At 46.9% G+C, this 20,648-nt stretch overlaps 2 long non-coding RNA genes across 9 annotated transcripts in view; one reads left to right on the forward strand and one right to left on the reverse strand.

The window, feature by feature from the left end:
• LOC102165038 (uncharacterized) overlaps positions 1-14,362 on the reverse strand; it is a 66,137-nt gene extending 51,775 nt beyond the window's left edge. For 6 of the 8 annotated variants that reach the window (XR_014838048.1, XR_014838047.1, XR_014838050.1 and 3 more), the window contains exons 1-2: positions 11,339-11,424; positions 8,804-8,960 (exon numbers count right to left, since the gene is read on the reverse strand). This is a non-coding gene — a long non-coding RNA (uncharacterized LOC102165038). Of the gene's footprint in view, positions 1-7,618; positions 7,702-8,803; positions 8,961-11,338; positions 11,499-14,288 lie in introns of those variants that run through there. The other 2 variants (XR_014838054.1, XR_014838052.1) reach the window with 2 other exon arrangements.
• A 2,343-nt stretch (positions 14,363-16,705) lies between these two features.
• LOC146405577 (uncharacterized) lies at positions 16,706-20,151 on the forward strand. Its single transcript, XR_014838056.1, has 2 exons — positions 16,706-17,001; positions 17,873-20,151. It is a non-coding gene; the product is annotated as an uncharacterized LOC146405577 (long non-coding RNA).
• Positions 20,152-20,648: the final 497 nt, after the last annotated feature.

Raw genomic sequence — 20,648 nt, forward strand, 5'->3', positions numbered from 1 at the left:
CTCGAACCCACGACCTCATGGATACTAGTCAGGTTTGTTATTTCTGAGCCGTGATGGGAACTCCAATATTTGATGTGATATAGGAAATATTATGGAGCCCATACTGGAGCTCTAGAAGCATGGTCTCAAGAGGAAAAAATATTTTTCCTCTCATCACAAAGTAGAGGCAAATAAACACTATCTCCTACCACTATAGCTATGGAGACACTAAGTCAGACACACATGTCTAGAGCAGAAAGTTGGACAAGAAAAAGTTGCAATATCACATATAGAGCTCATGGTCCTGCTTATCAGTAAGTGGTGGAAGGTCACTCTGCCAAGTATACTGGAAGTGAAGGGAGCTTCCTAGGTTCTGTGCAATTAAGAATAATTTATGATGGAGTTCCCATCATGGCTCAGCAGTTAATGAATCCGACTAGGAACCATGAGGTTGTGGGTTCGATCCCTGGCCTTGCTCAGTGGGTTAAGGTTCCGGCATTGCTCTGAGCTGTGGTGTAGGTGGCAGACTCGGCTCAGATCTGGCGTTTCTGTGGCTCTAGCCTGGGAACCCCCATATGCCATGGGTGCAGCCCTAAAAAGACAAAAGACAAAAACAAAAAAACAAATAGTGCATGCCGTTCTGCAGTTAATGTCAAGTATGCTATGAAAAGGGAACACGGATTGGTGCGGAACACAAACCATTTGGACGACAAAAGAAAATTCCAGATGGAATCAAGACCAAGACATTTCCCTTAGCCACGCCTGGCTTAGTATTTAACTAATGCTAATGACTAGCCATAGTAGTGGCTGTTTTTGCAAGAGGTAGAGCAGCCGAGGTTTCTCTCTCTCACTCCTGGAACCTGCCTGCTTCAGGTTCTGTTGTAGCTGATCTCTGGTCTTCCCCCAGTGGGTTCAGACTGAAGGAGCAGTTTCTATCTGGGACATGCTGCTCGCATGACAGAGGAAGTGGGAGGTTGAACCCCACCTGCCTGGTTGTGGCATGGTTTTTAAAGCTTCTGCTCCAAGTGTCCCCGCCCCAGCCCTCAACTTCCCACCCCCATTTCTTTGGCCCAAACGAGTCACATGGCCAAGCTTGCCTGCAAAAAGGACGTTCCATCTCCCAGGGACAACTGCTGATATGCAGCAGAGTCAGGATGGGCAGTGACTATTTTGACAATAATGCAATATAGCAGCAGGATTTCAGTCTATTTCTAGAACCGCACGTTCCGTTAATGGTAGTCTGATCTCTACAACTATGCTTCGGTTAACTGTATAGGGAACACTTTACAGACTCCATCCATACTGAGGGCTTGGTCATTTCTAATTACTCCTTTTATGGCTCCCCCAACCTAGGTATTAAAAGACTCCCACAGGTACTAACAAAACCCACTGGCACGACAAGACGAACCCTATTTGGCAACTGCAGAACCCTGACAGTGGAAAAAGGACGTAGATGGGATCCCTCAGAGGTGTGTTTCTCAAAGGATGGCCCGAGCTCCCAGTCTTGTTTCACATGCAGATACCTGGGTTCCATGCTGGATACACAGAACGTGCCTTTCTAGGAGTGGGGCCTGGGAATCTGCATTGCAATGAGCACTGTCGCTGCTCCTGATGTAGACCAACCAGTGAGACTTGCCACCTTGGAGAACCCACCCTTACCAGGCTCCTGTCAGGGAGCATTACTGGAAGGTCCCACCCTGGGTCTCTGTCCTGGGGCACAGGGGCCAGTGTACACACCTGTACCTGTGTGCTTAGCCAGGACTTGGAATTTCCTGGGGAGTCAGGGAGAAGGAGGTACTTTTTATGGAACAGTTTTTAATGAGGGGCTCTACTCTTCCTTCGAATACGTTTGGGTTTATACAGTTCACAGTTTTTCTCATAAATCAGCATCTGTGAATCATTTTTGTTACTTGTCTATTTTTAGAACTGAAATGTGACTACGCTGAACAATGTTCTCATAAAAAACCCCACTTATAATAAGAACAATTGTTCTAACTCTTATATTTTAACTGCTTCTCCTCAACAATGTACCTTTGGAACCAAATCTGTGATGAAAGCTTAACTGTGAGTTTCCAAACCTGATTTTTTTTGTGAGGGCTGCACGTTTCGAAACAGTTCAGTTACTGATCTCTAAAATGAAAAATGAAATTTAGAAATTTATATCCTGCCTATGCTTTTCCAGGGCCGCTTTAAAGAGAAAGACAGCAGTGTTCCGTGTGGGAAGATTTGGTTTGAGAGCTCTGTTGCGGTGACCTCGGCTGTTGCCTGGGTCATTAAATCCAATACTCTTGTGCTGCCAACTAAAAGTTTCCTGGCCTCACTCTGCCCTAACTGGGCTGGTCTGGCACCCTGGTGACATAAGCTGCCCTGGCTGCCAGCTCATTTTAGGGCAGTTCAGCCTGCAGGGGGTTTATTACAGTGCTCTGTTTCCCCAGGACTTTAAGGCCATTGCTGCGTCCCCTGCTTCCCGGGATTTTGAGGCCATCGCTGTGTCCCGGAGGAGAGGATATTTAGGTACAAACTCCTCCAAGGTCTATTCGGTTGTCCAACCCACATCTCACATGTGAATTCCTTTCCAAACATGGCTAGCAACAGAGTTCACCACATCCAGATCTCAAATGTCATTTTGCAATTATTTCTTCCTTTTTGAAGTCATGTCTACAGCCAAAGTGAGGGAAGAGACAATGTGCTATAAAATTCATTTGAGAGGAAGGAAGGGAGAGAGGGAAGGAAGAGAGAAGAAAGAGGGAAGACTTCTTAAAAAACTAAGTTCCCGTCGTGGCTCAGTGATTAACGAATCCGACTAGGAACCATGAGGTTGCAGGTTCGATCCCTGGCCTTGCTCAGTGGGTTAAGGATCTGGCGTTGCTGTGAGCGGTGGTGTAGGTCACAGATGCAGCTCGGATCCCGCATGGCTGTGGCTCTGGTGTAGGCCGGTGGCTACAGCTCCGATTAGACCCCTAGCCTGGAAACCTCCATATGCCACGGAGGCGGCCCTAGAAAAGGCAAAAAGACGAAAACAAACAAACAAACAAACAAAACCTAATTTCTCTGTTGAAAAAATACAATACCAGGCAAAATGCATTCAAATGCATTTTCCAAATAAATAGATAAATCTGATTTCTAAAAAAAAAAAAATCAACATGTAAGGATAACCTGACCCCCTTGCTGTACAGTGGGAAAATAAAATAAAAAATAATAATAATAAAATAAAATAAAATAAATAATAAAAAATAAAATAAAAATAAAAAAATAAAAAAAATCAATTTTTTAGGTCTTTCTACTCAAGTTAATAACAAACATAAAGGCAAAGATGCTAGTTTAACATAATTGGCTGATTATTTTATAGTGCCTAGATCTTTTAGTCTATAGCCATATAATTATTTTGTTATTTTAATGATTTTTATTTTTTTCCATTCTAGTTGGTTTATAGTGTTCTGTCAATTTTCTACTGTACAGCAAGGGGACCCAGCTGCACATACATATATACATTCTTTTTCTCACATTATCCTCCTTCGTGTTCCATCACAAATGACTAGATGTAGCTCCCTGTGCCAGAGAGTAGGATCTCACTGCTTATCAACTCCAAATGCAATAATTTGCATCTATTAACCCCAGACTCCCAGTCCATCCCATTCACTCCCCCTCCCTCTTGGCAACCACAAATCTGTTCACCAAGTCCATGCGTTTCTTTTCTGTGGAAGGGTTCATTATATAAGCAATTATTAATAAGCAATTATTAAATGATAAAGGTTCATTATATAAGCATTATTAATAAGCAATTATTAAATGATAAAGAACATCTAATACAACCATTTTTACAGAACTAGAAAATGAATTTCCAAGTGAGAAAGACTGTGCAGACTCCCATCTTTTATACTCAACCCTGGAAAAGGGAAGGGGAGGGGAGGGGGAGAGAAGGGGAGTAAGAAAGAATGGAAAGAAGGAAGGAAAGAAGGAAGGAAGGAGAAAGGAGAGAAGGAAAGGAGAAATCGAGGGAATTTCTGCTTTATCCACTTTGTTTCCATTTTGCTTCCACTGCACTGGTGCTGCCTCTGAGCAGAATCCCTCCAATCCCTCCAATGAGGGGCTCACTTTCCTGTGGCTTCTAGATTTTGCAAGTTGAGCGCAGCCAGATGCAAGTCATAAGATGAAAACCATCATGCCCAAGGACCTTCTGGATCTCCAGGAGGTTGGCACAGAAAAGGACAGAGGGCGGCGTGAAGTCTAAACTCAGCCGTCATTGTCATGAAATTGTCGTGCGGCTCTCCCACTGGAAAGGATCTGCTCCCTTTTATACTGACCGCAGAGCAATAGCTCATTAACGTGGCATCGCAACGAGCCATGCGAGTGGCAGACACCGTGCCAGCTTGGGGCACTGTTTTATATTCAGCTAATGTAGACTTGATTTAGTTTCTGGGGATTAGAATGTTTCAATATTGCCTTGTAAAAATATTCCATTCTGGTTCTCGGGCAGAGCATCGGTTCAGAAAAGCTGCAAGGTTTTAGCTGCCAGTTTCTCTTGCATTCCTGGTTTTGTCTGTAATTTCTAAAGACTAGTAAGTAGACAAGGCACTTTACAAATACACAAAGACAAGGGCCTGGCCCTCGGTCAGAAAAACACAACCCAAATGAAACTAATCCAAGCAGAAGCAGTAACAGACAGGTTTGGGGGAGGGCACTGGCTTTGGAAAGCAAAATTTAAAGTATTTCTGTTTTTGTTTTTGTTTTGAAATGGGAGTGATTTGAAGGGTGAGGGGACGGCCTCGTCCTGAGGTTTGCTCTGCATTTAATTGAAGGCTCCTGGTCTCAGGAGGTCATGCAATTCAAAAGCAAAGTTGTTCAAACTGACCCACCACCCCCACCTCCACCCCCTTGGCAAAGAAACTGCTTTCTCCGGGCAGACAGAGCCTTGCTTCCAACGGCTTTGTGGCTGACCTCAGCTCCCCAGACAAGTGTAGGCTTAAAGAAGATAATTGCTTTCCAAAGCATTTTGCCTCCCTGGTAGAAAATCATCTTGAACACCAAGCGCACCTCTACCAGGAGGAGACCACACCTGAAGGCACATCGCTCGTTGGTTCTTTTATTTGCCTTCATCAGAAAGTTCTACTGACTACATCGAGCAAAAGTCAGGCATTTAACTCCCTAGAAACAAGCCAGTTACCCGGCGCTGTGGCACAGGCACATTTTTATGCAAACCTCAAGTTATAACCCACATATGGTGGCAGATCATTATCCTAAGACTCTAAATTGAACCAGTTATATAGTTGGAGGTGGATCTATCATAATCTGGAAAACTTCTCTTTTACTGGTCTATTTTAACAAGTGTAGGGAGGAAATAAAACTCAAAAAGCATAAACTGTTTTACATTTTGAATTGAACTTTGATAAAAATGGAAATACTCCAAAATAAAGAAATACTGGCAAAAAAAAAAAAAAGAGGGAAAGATGCAGACAGAAATAAAGGAGAAAATGTGGAAATAAAACGGTTCTGTTACTGCTTTTACATTTCCTAATTTAGTTAAGTAGAAAAGGCAGGACACGCAATCATGCAGAGATATGATCCTTAATGGGAGAGAGAGGCAGACAAAGAGAGAGGGGGCTGTGAAGCAGAGAGAGACAGAGACAGACAGACAGAGGTAAAAGACTAAAATGAAATGGATCAAAAGAGACCGAAGGGATTATTCCTGGGAAAAGGGATTACAGGTAACTTCCATTTTGTCTTTGGGTCTTCTGTGTTTTCCAAACACGCTACAATTAGCGTGTTTTTTTGTTTTTTCTTTTTTTTTTTTTTGTTTGTTTTGCTTTTTTAGGGCTGCACTCGCGGCATATGGAAGTTCATCTACACCACAGCCCATGGCAACGCCCGCTGGATCCTTAACCCACTGTGTGAGGCCAGGGATCGAATCCACAATCCCATGGATCCTAGTTGGGTTCGTTAACCACCGAGCCACGAAGGGAACTCCAAGTGTGTTTTTTAAAAATAAAAATTGATAAAACATTTTGCAAATGTTTCTGATTCAAAAATGCAATGATTTTTAAACTTTGAGCACGTGCGTGGATAGACTTGAGGGTTGTTGGAGTTTCTTTCTGTACTAGTGTGCCCTCCAGGCCTGAGGGAACAGGGAGCACACACACACACACTCCCACGCACTGTGCAGACAGCTCACAGACAGATATAAAGACTTTTCCAGCCTAAACATATTTTAACAGTTCCAATGCCCCAGGCTGCAGTAACAGATGACAAAATAAAGGGTTCTTTAGTGCTGACCCCTTGCAAGTGCTTACCATCCCCATCAGGGGACACCATCTGCGAGATCAGTTCCAACTGTCCACGATGCACTGCTTTATACCTTACGTGGGCCACGTAACACGAGCTTAACACAGCAGGAGCTGACACACCGTGTGGAAGCCAGGGCCCTGGTGCTGGTGTCAGGAACCCTGATCTCTAGATCCTGGACCATTTCAGTGACTGGAACAGCCAGAGCCGGGAGAGCAAGCAGAAATTTGCTCTGGGCATCTGTTCCGTCCACATCATGAAGCTGGCCAGGGCTCCCCTACAGATCTTTCTGCTTCCTTGGCACGTGTCCTTTGGATCACTTTGTGCATAACAGATATCCTCAGAGACAGACTCCAGATAGTTATCCTGGTTCGCTGCCTAAAATTATTCACTCCATTTGTTCCTCGACTTGAAAACCCCTGAATTAGAGGTTTACTTGGAACAAGAGTCTTTCCAAAGAAATGCAAATGCCTCTAAAAGGGTTCTGAGCCATGGGGTCATTGAGACCTGATCATAAATGTATTTGATCAGGTTGCTTCCCTTTGAATGCCTGGAAAGCTGGATGGAGAAAGGGGACTTTTGATGTAATATAAAGGGAGTAAGTGGTAGGTAGGGATGGAAGGATGCAGCCTGAAGATTCTGGAGCAGATGGGCACTTCAACCTTGGGGGTGACGTGAGGGAAGAGGCACACAGGTAAGTGGGGAGCAGCAGAGACCCTCCTCCAATCTCCCTCCCCCCTCACTCCCAGAGGACAACTGCTCCTTCCTCGTTCCTCAGCCTCCTGCCACCAACCCCGTCAGCTCTCACCCCTGTACTGCACCCAGCACTCCCATCCTTCTCCCATCTTGGCTCCATCCTCCTCCACTTGCTAGATCCCACCTTCTTCCTTCCCATCCACCTCCCTTAGCACCCTCCCCTCGGTCCCCAGCATCCTCAGTCCTCTCTTCACCGGCGCCTTTAACCTGTTTTCCCACCTTACCAACAAACACAAAATGCTCTCCCTAAACCCACTGAACACTCCTGCTATGCCCCCTCTCAGCTAGGCATCTGGAGGGGCTGCTTGCACCCTTTCCACGTTCTCACCTTCTCTCTCTCCTCATCTGCCGTTTCTCTTCTGCTCCCTTCCCCACTTTGCAACGCTCTTGCCCAAGTCGCTTGGTGACATTGTGATGAAAGCAGTGGAAGCTGCAGTTCTTGGCTTATGACCTCCCCAAAGCCTTTGACCTGGTGACCTCTCTGCTTGTTAACTCTTTTCCACGGCTTCCTTGGTCCCTCTCTCCCTGGGTGACACCACCCCTCAGCCCAGACTGCCCTCCTGAGCTGCCCGCCCCACACCCACCTGTCTTCAGGACAACCCACCTCTCACAGACATGTCAACCAGCACTTCCAGGATGGAATCCATCATCTTCTCTCCCCCCTCCACCAGCCTGATGCTTCATGTCCTGGGGATTTATCCAGGAGAGTCCTCTGTATAGAACATGCCTCTTCCTGGTGACCCTCCGACCCCTCACCTGGCTAACTGCTCTGCCTCCTTCAGGTCTCAGAATGGATGTCACTTCTGGGAAGCCTTCCTTGATACCCCAAGTCTGAGTCAGGTGCTTCTATGATTTCAGAAGCTTCCACGTGCAATTCTTTATTATTTATTATTATCTGTCTTTCCCACTAAAATATTTGCTCCCTGATGCCTGAGATCTTTCAGTCTTTCTCATTATCTCTGTTGGCCCAGCATGATGCCTGGCATACAGGTTGTTCAATAAAAATACATTTATTTGAAAAAAATAAAACAGCCTATTTCCAGGGTTCAGGAAGCCGGAAAAGTTGGGGAGGAGGGTCTTCCTTAGTCCCCCCGCCACCCACATAGTGTCTGTTCACAAGATCCAGGCTCTGCTACCCAGGCAGCGCCCTTTGTCTGTTCTTCAACTTAAACATCAGCCATGCAGCTGTGTGTGCACCCATCCTAGACCCTTCTCACCATGGATAATAATTTTTTTCCCTATGAGAAAATTTATTATTTCTCCTTAACACTGACTTTAAAATGAGCTTTTGCAATTTTTTTTTTTAAGTTGAAGACTCTCTCTGCCATATGTAACTATGGATCACTCAGCACAAATACCTTCTAGGTTGGTTCTTTCAAGTCAAATAAATAACCCTGCCACAGGATAATTCTTAAAAGCAATTTGGTTCATGTCTTATTTTTTGTTTTCCTTTCTGGAGTCTAACTTTGCTTAAGAAAAATGTTCAATTCCAATATGGTTGCTTCAGAAAATTAAAGTTCCCAAATGCTTGATAGTTTTTCCTTTTGCTTTGGCCAGTTACAAAGATTTTATAGGTCCAAATACATACTCTTTGATCCTTTAATTAATGCATGTGGCCAAATTATGAGAGTAAGAAATACTTGAATACATTTATACAAATGAGTCATATGATTTCCCCAACCGAAGCCACAACGCACAACACCCCGCACTGTAGGACATCTGTTCGTCTCTTTCCAAGAGTTTAGAAAGGGATTTTAGAGGAAATTTGAAATAACAGAGCTACACTCACCACCGTGCTGGCAAAAGTGCTGGGCTCTTTCTTCCTGGGTTGCTGCATCAAAGGACAGCAGCTGTTTACAAGATCCTGCTAAGCTGTTGTTAATGTTTTTAAACCAACGATGGGAACGGAGACCCCATGGCATCTTCCCAGCAAACAAAGGTATTCACTGTGGGAATAATAAGAGAGTGTAAAGTGAGTTGAGGGAGGGACTGGGCTGTAGGTGAAAAAACTCTTCTGGCTCTGCCGGCCACCATGGCGGAAGATTGTTCTTTTTTTCCCCTTTTTTTAGAGCCGCACCTGTGGCATGTGGAGGTTCCCAGGCTAGGGGTCCAACTGGAGTTACAGCTGCCAGCCTACACCACAGCCATAGCAACACAGGATCTGAGCCACATCTACAACCTACACCACAGCTCACAGCAATGCCGGATCCTTAACCCACTGAGCGAGGCCAGGGATCGAACCTGCAACCTCATGGTTCCTAGTTGGATTCGTTTCCACTGAGCCACAAGGGGAAAATCTGAGGAAGATTGTTCTTAGCATCACATGAATGCTCTTCCTCCCAACAGAACTTTCAAGAAAGTGCCTCATCACACTGCTCAGATGAGCACAGCCTGTTAGCCTCAAGTTGGGCCAGGCTTTCTGAGCACTGTTTCTCCTTCTCTTTTCGTACTTATTTCCCAAGGGCTTGCTCTTGACCTGACCTGGCTTTCCATCTTCTTTTTGTTCTCAGGGATAGACAACTGTAGGGACCATAGGTCGCAGCCTGGGACCCTGCCCTATTTCTGCGTGTCCCCGGGATGGCCCTCTTTCATCCTGTGACTCTCCACTGGAGGTTGCTCTTTAACCCCCACCATCCCCTCATCAGGAAGGACAGCATCCTGTCCCCTTTACTTTAGGGATGAGTGGCGCTTCCGGTCTTCCTGGGCGCCCTGCATGCTGCTGAGGATGTGGTTCCTGTCCCATCAATATCTAAATCAGTGCCACCCAGTCTTGTTTGGGGACCAGCGGCATCGATCTTCCCTGAGAGCTTGTGAGAAATGAAAATTCCCAGGCCTTGTGCTTAGGCTACGGAAGCAGGAGCTCTGCGTGGGGCCCTGGGAACCTGTGTTAACAAGCCGTCCAGGTGATTCCTAAGCAGAACGAGAACCACTTAGCTGACAGCTGTATGAATGAGGGGGCAGGGATGGGAGATTTTTCACACTCCTTCCAAGGAAAGAGAATCAGCAGATTACAAATTTTCTTTTCTTCTCTCCTCAGGTCCTAAACACACAATTTTCTTTTCTTTCTTTCTTTTTTTTTTTTTTGAAAATTTATGGTCCTTATTTATTTCCATTACTGTGAATATTCAAAGGTTCAATTGCAGAAATACTAATGTGTTTGATTATGAGGGGCTGTCATGCTGTCCCCCAGTTTTTTTATTACTCAATGAATTTATTACATTTGTAATTGTACAATGACCATCACGATCCAATTTTATAGGACTAAACACACAATTTTCTGAAATCAGCAGCAAGGATTAAGGACCAAGCTTTAGCAGCTGGGAGGCCTACCTTGAAAGTCCTAAAGTGGCTGCCTTTTTCTCCCACGGGACCCCCTGCCCCCTAACTATCTGCAGCAGCCAGTCTGACCTGCGCATTGTCTGGCTATGCTACTTTCTCATCCTTGCCTTTGCCCATTCGTGAGCTCCTGAATCTCCAGCCATCTAGAACTGGCCACATCCCGTTCCAGGGCTTGGCTCTGCCAGCCAACAGATATTAATTGAACACTTGATAGGATATAGGCAAGGTTTCACTAGCTGCCCGTCTCCCCTCCCAAACCTCTTTTGCCCGCTGCCCTGCTGCCCATTCCCCGTGGAACCCCCGCCTGCTGACCGCCTGACCCACAGCAGGGCGCTCAGTCAGCAAAATTTACAGATGCCGAGAGCCGAGGCTCCTCAACAGTCTCCACTCTCATGATTTTCCAACCATTTAGTAAAACAGCCAGACTAGAACATTTACCCAGAAAATGAGACAGGGCAGTATTTTATTAGTATGAATGCCTTTAAGTTAAAGTGAAGTTAAATGGTAGGTTAAGCAAATGAGTATAATCAGGCTATTTGGACACCCCCCCCCCAACATCGAAGTTAGACGGATGAGAGCAGTCAGGTCTGCCTCTGGGTCCAGTTTATTTCTGGAATAATTGGTTGCACAATGTTGGGGGGGGGATCCTCACTCAGATAAGTAGTTGCACATGGTAACAATTGTTTTTTAAAGATAACTTTCCTTGTCACCTCGAGATACTCTTCCAACAGAGAGATGGCAGAACAGCTTTATTCCAAGGTTTACCCACAGAGAGGTGTTTGGATGACATGATAATGAACATGTTGGCGGCCCCTTCAGTTAAAAACGGGCACTTGTCACATCTAATTGTCTTTTTTAATATAGTTGGAAAAAAATAATGCAATTTAAATCAAATGTCTGTGGAAACTCTTCAAAACCTTTGCAGCCCTCAGGGCTCTACAAAGCACAGTGGCCATTTCGCAGATGAGAGAGTGAAATCACTTACTCAGGTCCGGTGGCCTTTCGGTGTCAGAGCCCGCTGCATCTCGTGTCACCTGACTTCTGTTTCCCTTCTCAGTTTCACATGGGACCTCGGAGCCTCCCAGGTCGATTCCAAGTGCCTTTCGCTCAGGGCCAAACCTTCCAGAGGAGGAGCTCTGTTTATCCTGCTGAAATGAATTACAGCATGGAAATTCCCCAGCGCCAGCTCTCCTCTTTGGCTGGAGGGTGCTGGGCAGGACTAAAGATCCAGCCGAGGGACCCTGCCTCTTCCTGGTGTCTGCCCATGGGCTGGCACACACAGTCCTCTGGAAATAATACGCTTTTCCTTTCAGCAGCCAGGGGTTGGCATGCTGACCGATCTCCACTCAGCTTCTCTCCCACCGGGCCTGATCCCAGAAAGCACTTGCTCATTTAGATGAACTGCATCTGGCATGCGCTCAATGTAGCTAACAAAGGTAGTTTTCTAGCAACACGGGGGCGCAGGGAGACAGGGCCGAGAAATGGCCGGGAGCTGGGGGAAAAGCAAATCCATCCTGACCTCTACGGAAGGCCTCGGCTATGGCAGACTACAGCTCCCAGACTTTTTCTCCTAGCAGCTCACTGTTTCAAGACCAGCCACCCAGAGACGAAAGCCCTAAAAGGGTGAGGGCAAGGTTCTTGGGGGAAAATGGAACTTCTCCAGGACACTTCCTGCTTCACGAAGAAAGGTTGAGAAATCTCTTCACCACCTCAGCAGGTGGCCTGCTCCTTTCACCTCAGAGACCCTGCAACAGCTCATCCTGCAGAACTTAGCCTGGCCTCTCCCTCGGCTCAGAGCTGCAACTCTGCCCCCCCGCCGCCCCCAGCTTTGGAAATTAAACCAGTGTCAGGCATGTCTGTCCTCAGGTGAGAGAAATTGAGTCATGCAAGCCGCAAACAGCTCAACCCAATCAAGCCCCTCTGGTCTCCTAGCAACTTGCTGTGCTTAGATTTTCCACCTACTTTTGCAAGGTGGAATTTAATTAAAATATATATATATATGTGTATGTATGAGGGCCCTGTCTATAAAACCAAAAGAGCCAGAACCCAGAGGTTTAGCTGACACGGATCCCTCTAAGTGCCCGACTTTATGGGGAAAACCAGCCCAGGACAGATTGTGATTTATTCTTTACTTCCTGTTAGAATGAGAATTAAATGGAATGCTGTAATAGTTTTGCCTCTCACAAAAAAGCAATAAATCTAAGAAGGCTGCATGCTGTGAGCTTGGGCCTAATATAATCACCACACAGGAGATACTGCGGGTTGCTTCCCCAGCATCCCTTCCCTTCCTCTTTGCCAGAAGAAATGATTAGCCGAGTGCTCAGGTGAACATACTCCTTATCCCCAGACTCTTGTTCCATGGGAGCAGCCACACCACCCCGTTCTGAAAGCAAAGTTTATGGGATGGAGCTTTTGATGAAAATGGACAGACTCCGGTAATATGGGACGTTTGCGCCTTTTCTGTCTTCTTCTTGGTTGGAATGACGGCTCGAAGCAAAGCAGCGGCCACGCAGCCATGAGGATGATGCCTCATGCTAAGAATGGTGGAGGAAGCAACGACAAAGGGCATGGGGTCCTTGATGATGAACTTGAACAGTGGTGCCAGCCCTTGATTGCCCGCTCTGAAACTTTCTCAGCTGAGCAAAATAAAACCTCTTTGGTTAAGACTTTGGGTTTCACTTAAAGGCAACTAAATGCAACTCTAACCCAGACCCTTTCAAAACACAAATTTCACACCCTCACTTTAGGCGAAGGAAGGCTCCCTGAAATTTTCTCCTTCCAACTTCTTTCAGACCATGTTGCCATGCTTTCCCCCCATCTTTGTGTTCCACTTTCTGGCCGCTCATGGGTCCCTCTTCGTCCACCTGCCCTTTAAATGCAGGTATCTCCCAGGTTTCCCTTCTCTTAGCATCTCACAGGCACAGGGGTGGTAATCTTATGTCTGCCCACAGCACCCACTCTACCCACCTGCTATTGGAAATTAAAAATGTATCTATGACATAAGAGAAAAACAGCAGGTCCTAAAATAAGATGTGCTGTTTGGTTTTTGTAAAGTGAGAAGAAGAAAAAGGATATATGCACAGAAAAAATACCTGAAAGGTTATCTAAACAAGATATTAACAGTGGATCGGTGGTGGAGTTCAGGATTTAAGCTCCTTAATTCAAGTACAAAACTAACCCTTAACTCGCTAAATACTGAGAGGAAGGAGAGATTGTTTCAGTGAATTTTCAATCTTGGCAAATTACTTTTCCTTTTTATTCCACAGGTACTTTCTCATTCTTTAAACAGTCATCCATTTATTCAGTGAGTGCCAGGTGTGTGAGGAGCCTTGTAAAAACAAACCTTGAGAGGGCCTCTCATGTTTAAAAAAAACAGAATATATATACTAGTTCATTTTTAATAGAGAAAGGGCATCCCATTTAAGGGATTTTCTGGGTAGAAGACAGTATGTGCTCGCAGCAGCTCCCCTGGCCTCCTTCCTAAGCACAAGGCACTACATCCAGGCCTGGGCTGATTGCTGCTCCATGGTCCCTAGAGACTTCCCTGGACTGGGGCTCTGCCCCCAGAATCTGCCGGACCTGTCTTCTCCCAGCACTCTACGAGGTGACAGCCCCAGGATGTTTTCCAGCTCCTCTAATTAACTCTAAGCCCTCCAAAGGGAAAAGTTTAGAAAAATTAGTACGCTTTAATTAGGGCTGGTCTAGCTCTAATTTTGCACTTGCAAAAATACTCGGGTGACATAAGACGGCTTGCTGACATACAGAACTGGATGTGATGGTGACAGCCTCCAACTCCTTCACGCCCATCACCAGACCTACAAACCCGATTGCATCTGAGCCCAGGCTTTCCACCACCCCTCCCTCAACAGTGAAAGAAGTCCTCTCTCCCCCCCACCCCACCCGCATTTCTGGCCAATCCCTGCTCTTGTTCTTACCCCTTCACGAATGTCTCTCCCTGGATCATCTGCTTTCTCTCCTGCCTTCCATCTCTCTTTCTCTACACTGGATCTTTCTCATCAGCACTGACACACTCTAAAAGTCTCTTCCCATTGGGGAAGCACACTGAATGGATTGATTGTGTTATAAATTTTGGATGAGGAAGGAGCTCTGTGCTGTTCAAGCTGTGCCTCTAAAAAAAAGTGCTGGGCCTTCTGGGGGTTGTAGGCCATTAGCAGATTGCTTTTTTACTGAACATTCTGCAACATGTTTTCAATTCTGAGATTCCCCCTTCAGGGGCTGGCACCAGGCCACTCCCTTGTGGATAAGCCCTTGGCTTCTCTGGAAAGGCCTCTGGTTCCTCACGTGTGCAATTCGACTCCCCTCCCGCTGCTGAGCAGTTGCCAGTGGACAGAATGGATGGGCACAGAAGCTGCCAGCAGGCACTGCGTGCAGCACACTGTGGCTGCCACCGGGATATTTCCTTGAACCTACATCTTCAGGACACATTGGCTCCAGACACCACCAATCTTTCAATGGGGGGGCGGGGGGGAGGGATGGGGGATTGTGTGTGTCTATCTTGTTCCCTTAAATGTGGTCACTTAAATGTGTGTTTATGTCTAAAGAACCAGAACACATTCTTGGTGCATCAGTGGGAAGTATTTGGAAAATTGGCGGCAAAGTTCATAGAAATTATTTCCAGTTTCTGATTAGAAATGTCCAGTAGCATTTTTGCTGCCCAACCTTTGGAAAGAAAGATGAATTTTTTCACTTGATGAGTGGGAGGGAAATTGGATACATTGCCAATTCTTACCTGGAAGAAGAACTGCAGCTGGGGCTGGAGTTCATCAGCCATTGAACAGCGAGGGGGTGGAAGGGCTTCACTCAGGTGACTCTTGGGGCTTTCAGGTGGACAAGAGTAAGACTCTGGGTTAGATGTCACACAAGCTGCAGGGTTTTTAAAGAATCTAGAGTGACTTCGGTTTCCCAGGGGCCTGTTTTCAAGTACCAAGGGAAAGCTGGAAACTCTCAGAACTATGGAGCATCCCCATCCACCAGCGCTATGGGGTGTTCTCCGGCCAGCTTGCCCAGCACCTCAGGCCAGGTAGCCACAGGATGCGGCAGCCAGCGTCCATGGGACTTTTGTGGATTTGGTTCCTGAGGTTGGCGCAGCGATTTTTAAAAGTGGGAGTGCTCAACCTCCAATCCCCGTGGGCCCAGCATCCCCTCCCCCAACCCCCCCAGCGCCAGATCTCCTGGGCACCCCTGCCACCACCCCCCCCACACACACACACTGAAGGATGCCAACCCCACAGTCCTGGCAAATCCTGCCTGAGCCAGTCTGCTGACGTGTTCAGTTGTGTTGAATGTCAAGACAGAGGTTTGAGAAAACAGTTAGCTTTGAAAGACACCAGGAGAGGCCCAAGAGAAGACCCCTGCAGTCTGTTACACAGAGGTGACAGCTCCGGACAGCATGCTTGTTTATCCACCTCTCAGGTCAGCCTGTGCGTGTGTGTCTGTGTGTGATCTTTTTGCCTGTGCCCAGAGGTGAATGTGGGCTTTGTTGATAACAAGAGATTTTGACTGTGAGGGTTATCATGTGTGCATAACCTCTGGTGTCTGTTTGTCCAGGTTGAAAGGACACATATTGGTGTCTGGTCACGCACCTCATTTTGAGCCTTTCCTGGAACAGCTCTGTTCCTTGGGAAGGGAAAGCAGCTCCTGGAGGTTGTCATCTCTTTTGCTGTGCACAGCCCCATCTGTCATCTGCACCATCCCACTCCCTTTTCCAATTTTCCCTTCTGCATCAAACTGCCAAAGTCCATTTTTATTTTGATTCCAGCAAGGGGACTGACTTGCTCTGGTTTTTGGGTTTTTTTTAAATTCAAAAAAAATTTTTTTTTGATTTTTAGGGCTGTGCCTGGGCATATGGAAGTTCCCAGGCTAGGGGTCGAACCAGAGCTACAACTGCCGGCCTACACACAGCCACAGCAACGCAGGATCCAAGCCGCATCTGCGACCTACACCACAGCTCACGGCAATACCAGATCCTTAACCCACTGAGAGAGGCCAGGGGTTCAAACCCACATCCTCATGTGTCCTAGTTCTTTAACCCCTGAGCCACAAAGGGAACTCAGCTCTGTTTTAATAGTAAGAAACCCTGTTGGTTATAGCGCCCCCTACTGCCTGCTTCCCAGATGAGACTTCCTGGGGCAGAAGAAGAGAATCAGCCTCCCTTGGCTGCATAAAGAGATGTGACATTCAAACCTAGAGCTAAATGGTTAAACTTTGGCAGGCTTTGTGCAATGACCTATGAGGTCAAACTGGCTAACATTTTCTGATTAATCATTTGCGTGCAGTAACTAACACTTTAAAAACATGAAAGAGGCAAAGAAATGAAATCCTTTGCCGTCCTGGCTACCTAGGGAAATTTACTAAGATTCTGGTGAAGGTCCTCTTCCTCTGATGACATGGAGGTCTTCTCTTTGTAAAGAACTGCTGGCAACAGAGGCTTTTTGTAAACAGAATTCAGGAGGGAACTATGTCGTGATGGTGCGACTCTGAGCCTAGCATTCACTGAATGGCTGCCCTGCCGCAGGTCAGCCCAGAGACAGGGGCGGCATTTATCAAATCTGAAAGCCAAGGGCGAGGGAGTTCCAGAGCAGAGGAGGCCAACTATGCAAGTGACAGCCACTCTGCAAACATTAGGTGGTAAGTGGGATGCATCAGAGCTGAAGGAGAAAGAATGTGAGGAAACAGAAGGGTAGCTGAGAATGCTGGACATTCCAGAAGTGGGCTGGGGCAGGGAGGGGTTTTGGCTGAACCACAGGTCCTAACCCAGTCCTGCTGGTTTGAATGAGAAGTGAGTTTTCTATTTAAACTGAATTTCCAGGGGTGGGACACAAGAGAAAGAACAGAACCCTTAGCAAAAAAAAGAAAAGGGGGGGAGGTTGCTGACCCAGGGGCAGCTCAGTCCAGGGGGAGCTGCAGAGCTGGGGAGGGGGAGGGGCTCCCTGAAATGAAAAACCACCCAGTGGTCACAGCCTGGGTGGAATCCAAGAGTCCACTTGGCCCATGAAACGGTTTCTCTTCCTGCTTGCCACGCTGAGGGGACTCTCTTCCTATGTAACGTAGTAAATTCCCCTCCAATCTCAAAACACAGGTAACAGCTTGGCCCCGGTGAGAAATAGCTGGCTTCATGTTTCCCCCCAGTATGATTTCCTGTACATCCAGCGAGGGGCCCTGCCCACTCCCCTGCAGGGCTCGGGAGCCGAGCCGAGTAGGAAAAAACAAGGCTGATTCATGTTTGTGATTAACTTCTCACCTAATGCTGTAATCCCATCCCGAAGCCCTGGCCCAGCTGTCAGTGCTGGTCTGGGAACTCAGAGGAAGGGCGGGTGGCTACAGGTTTTCTGCACCAGCCTGGGTTCCAGCCACCAGCAGGCTGCTCAGGTCTCAGATGTCACTTCTTGCGGGGATCCCTTCTGCCTCCACCATTGGATTTTTCCCTCCAGATTACCTGGAGCCATTTTTTTATTTGCACCTCCATCACAATACTTGCCTTCTCTTTAAACCATTTCAGGGAGGTGCCAAGCTCAAGGCCAGAAGAAGGTTTAGGACTCAGTGGCTCACAGTGAAGTGAACTGCAGCACAGGATGCCTGGTCCTGGAAGACTGCACAGGACAGAAAAGAAGCCCAAAGCAAATGCTGGCCTCTCGCGTCTGCAACTCAGCCGGTCTGGCCCTGGCCAGCAGTGCAGATGCGACCTCCCTCGGCTTTTCTCAACAATAATCCCAGCCCCTTGTTATGATAAACTACTTGCTCCTTGCTCGGCAGTACATTCAGGAACTGGACTGCTGCCAAGGAAAACTCAGGAGCAGTGGTAGGACTATTGAAATAAATTCATAGCCTATGATAAATACAGGAAAAACAGTCCTGGTTAATACGCTTATATGCCAACACAATCGCATGGTTATTTAAGAGGAGGAGTTTTTACATAAATGTATGTGATTTTAATAAGGCTGATTCGTTTTTTCAAATAAGCAATTCACAACCTATTTAACCAAGTAGATGCCAGCCCTTCAGAGTTGATATCAATACTGTAGGAAGCTACAGCTGCCTGAAACAGTTCTATTCCTATCTGTGGAGGCTTTCAGAGCTAGTCCAGAAGGACCATTGGATCCAGCACTGGATAATGATGCTTTCTGGTTTCAAGTCCCAAATGGCATCACCCAACATGCTTACTGGCCACACTTGGCCTGCATTCTTTTTGAGGTTTCCAAAAATTAAATCCACCTTCAAAAAAATAAATCTTTGCTGCTCCTCAAGCATGCAAAAGACAGCTCTGTAAGTCCCGGATTTCCAGAGAGAGATTCTGAAGTTATTCTGAGCAAGAAAAACATCATTGCTGACCTCACGGGTGACTGCTGCAAATACGCAACAAGTTCTGATTTCTTTGTTTGAAGATCTGTCATGTCATTTTAGAATCAGAGTTCATCTCGACTCATCCTGTGCAGACTGTCATCAGGTTTGGTTTGCACCAAAGAGTTGACCCGCATCGAGGAATTTAAACCTTGAATACCAGACCCACTATGACATTTGGATCAGTGGGAGCCTTTGCAAATCCATATGAAAACCTGAGCAGCCCACACGGGGTGTTTCAGCAGCTGGCCACCCTGCAGGAGGTGCATGGAGTGAAATAACTAAAAGCAGCCTCTTTACTTCTAATCTGGCATAAATCACCCTGATTCGATTTCAAGGGGATGGGGTGGGTGTGCTGGAATGAAGGGCCAGCGCCCGCTTTCAGGAGAACCTTGGTGCCCTTCGTGTGGTGTTTCAGGCTGGGTTTTGCCTTCAGGAGAGCAGAACGCATGCCCCGCTTCCAGGTGAGAGTCCAAACACTCCCGGCACTAACTCTGTGCTTATTACAAATCAACCCCCCTAGGCCTGGTTAGGGGGGCGAGGAGCACCTCCGCTGGGCTCCACCTTGTGGGTGAGCTGGGCAGAAATTCCTGTTACGGGGGACTTAATTCATGTTGCCCCAGAAAGTCTCTCTTCTTTTTCTTCTCCCTCTTCCTCTCCTTCCTAAGAACACTGAACGAATGCAAGGACAGAAATTGACTGGGTAAACCTCCATCTGTGCATGAAGCTCAAGATCTGCTTCCTCCAACCCGCAGTCCCCTCCACCTAAGGCAGCAGAGAGAACTCTCAGCAAGCCCAGGACACCCCCAGCCCATGAAGCCCATCAGCTCTGTTGCTCTGTTTTTCTAGCGTTCACTTTCTAGACTCAAGGTGACTTCTGGGCTTTCAGGGTACTAAGACTCTGGCTGGCATGGCTTTGATGTGTCATGACCGGAAAGCAGGCACACATGCTGCCATCCCTCAGGGGACAAGGCTGCTGGGTTCTTCCCATGCTACAGGGGACCCATCAGCCTAGAGCTGCAGAAAGGGGGGCACTGTGAGGATAGAAAGTGACCGTCTACAACCAAAAGTGAAACCCATAAAAGGACATAATAAGAGCCTTTTGGAAGCCCCAGGGCCCTGTAACTTACACAAAACCACAATCAGGTCCATCGCAGGCTGGAGGCAGCAACCCAGTTGCCCACTGATGTTCTGTGAGTCTTACCATTGTGCGGGGTCCCATGGCTGCATGGGCAGCAGATGGGACTGTGGCCCTTGAGGAGCTTCCACTTAGAAAGGTTATGAGAGAGTGAATTCTGAAGCCAAAATGCTTGGATTTGAATCTGGGCCCTGCTATGTACACAGACAGTTGTGTGGTTTTGGGCAACTTATTATTATTATTATTATTTTGTGACTCAATTCCTCTTCTGTAGAAGGACATTAAAAATATTCCCTTCCAGAGTTCCCGTTGTAGTGCAGTGGAAATGAATCCGACTAGGAACCACGAGGTTGCAGGTTCGATCCCAGGCCTCGCTCAGTGGGTTAAGGATCCAGCGTTGCTGTGAGCCATGGTATAGGTCAGAGATGTGGCTTGGATCAGATGGGCTGTGGCTGTTGTGTAGGCCGGCAGCTGTAGCTCCAACTAGACCCCTAGCCTGGGAACCTCCATATGCCGTGAGTGCAGCACTAAGAAGACAAAAGACAAAAAAAAAAAAGTCCCTTCCAAAGAATCACTGTGAGGAGATAATGAGTGAATCCATATCCAGGCTTAGGACAGTACTGGACACATGCTTTATGAGGGTGAGCGTTAGCTGTTATTACCTGAACACAGAAGACCTGTGTCAGAAGTCAGAGCCTTAGGTAGGCAGAATGGGCTTCTAGGGAGGGGAGGGCCTGACTTAGGACATTGGGGCATCGTCTAACACTTTTCCTCTAAATGAAGCTCACCACCCACGACT

This window comes from Sus scrofa, chromosome 2 (genome assembly GCF_054392235.1).
Source record: "Sus scrofa isolate SSC_HxYL_T2T_F1_AM1 chromosome 2, Sscrofa_HxYL_maternal_Yorkshire_Landrace_v2.0, whole genome shotgun sequence".
NCBI classification, from domain to species: Eukaryota; Metazoa; Chordata; class Mammalia; order Artiodactyla; family Suidae; genus Sus; species Sus scrofa.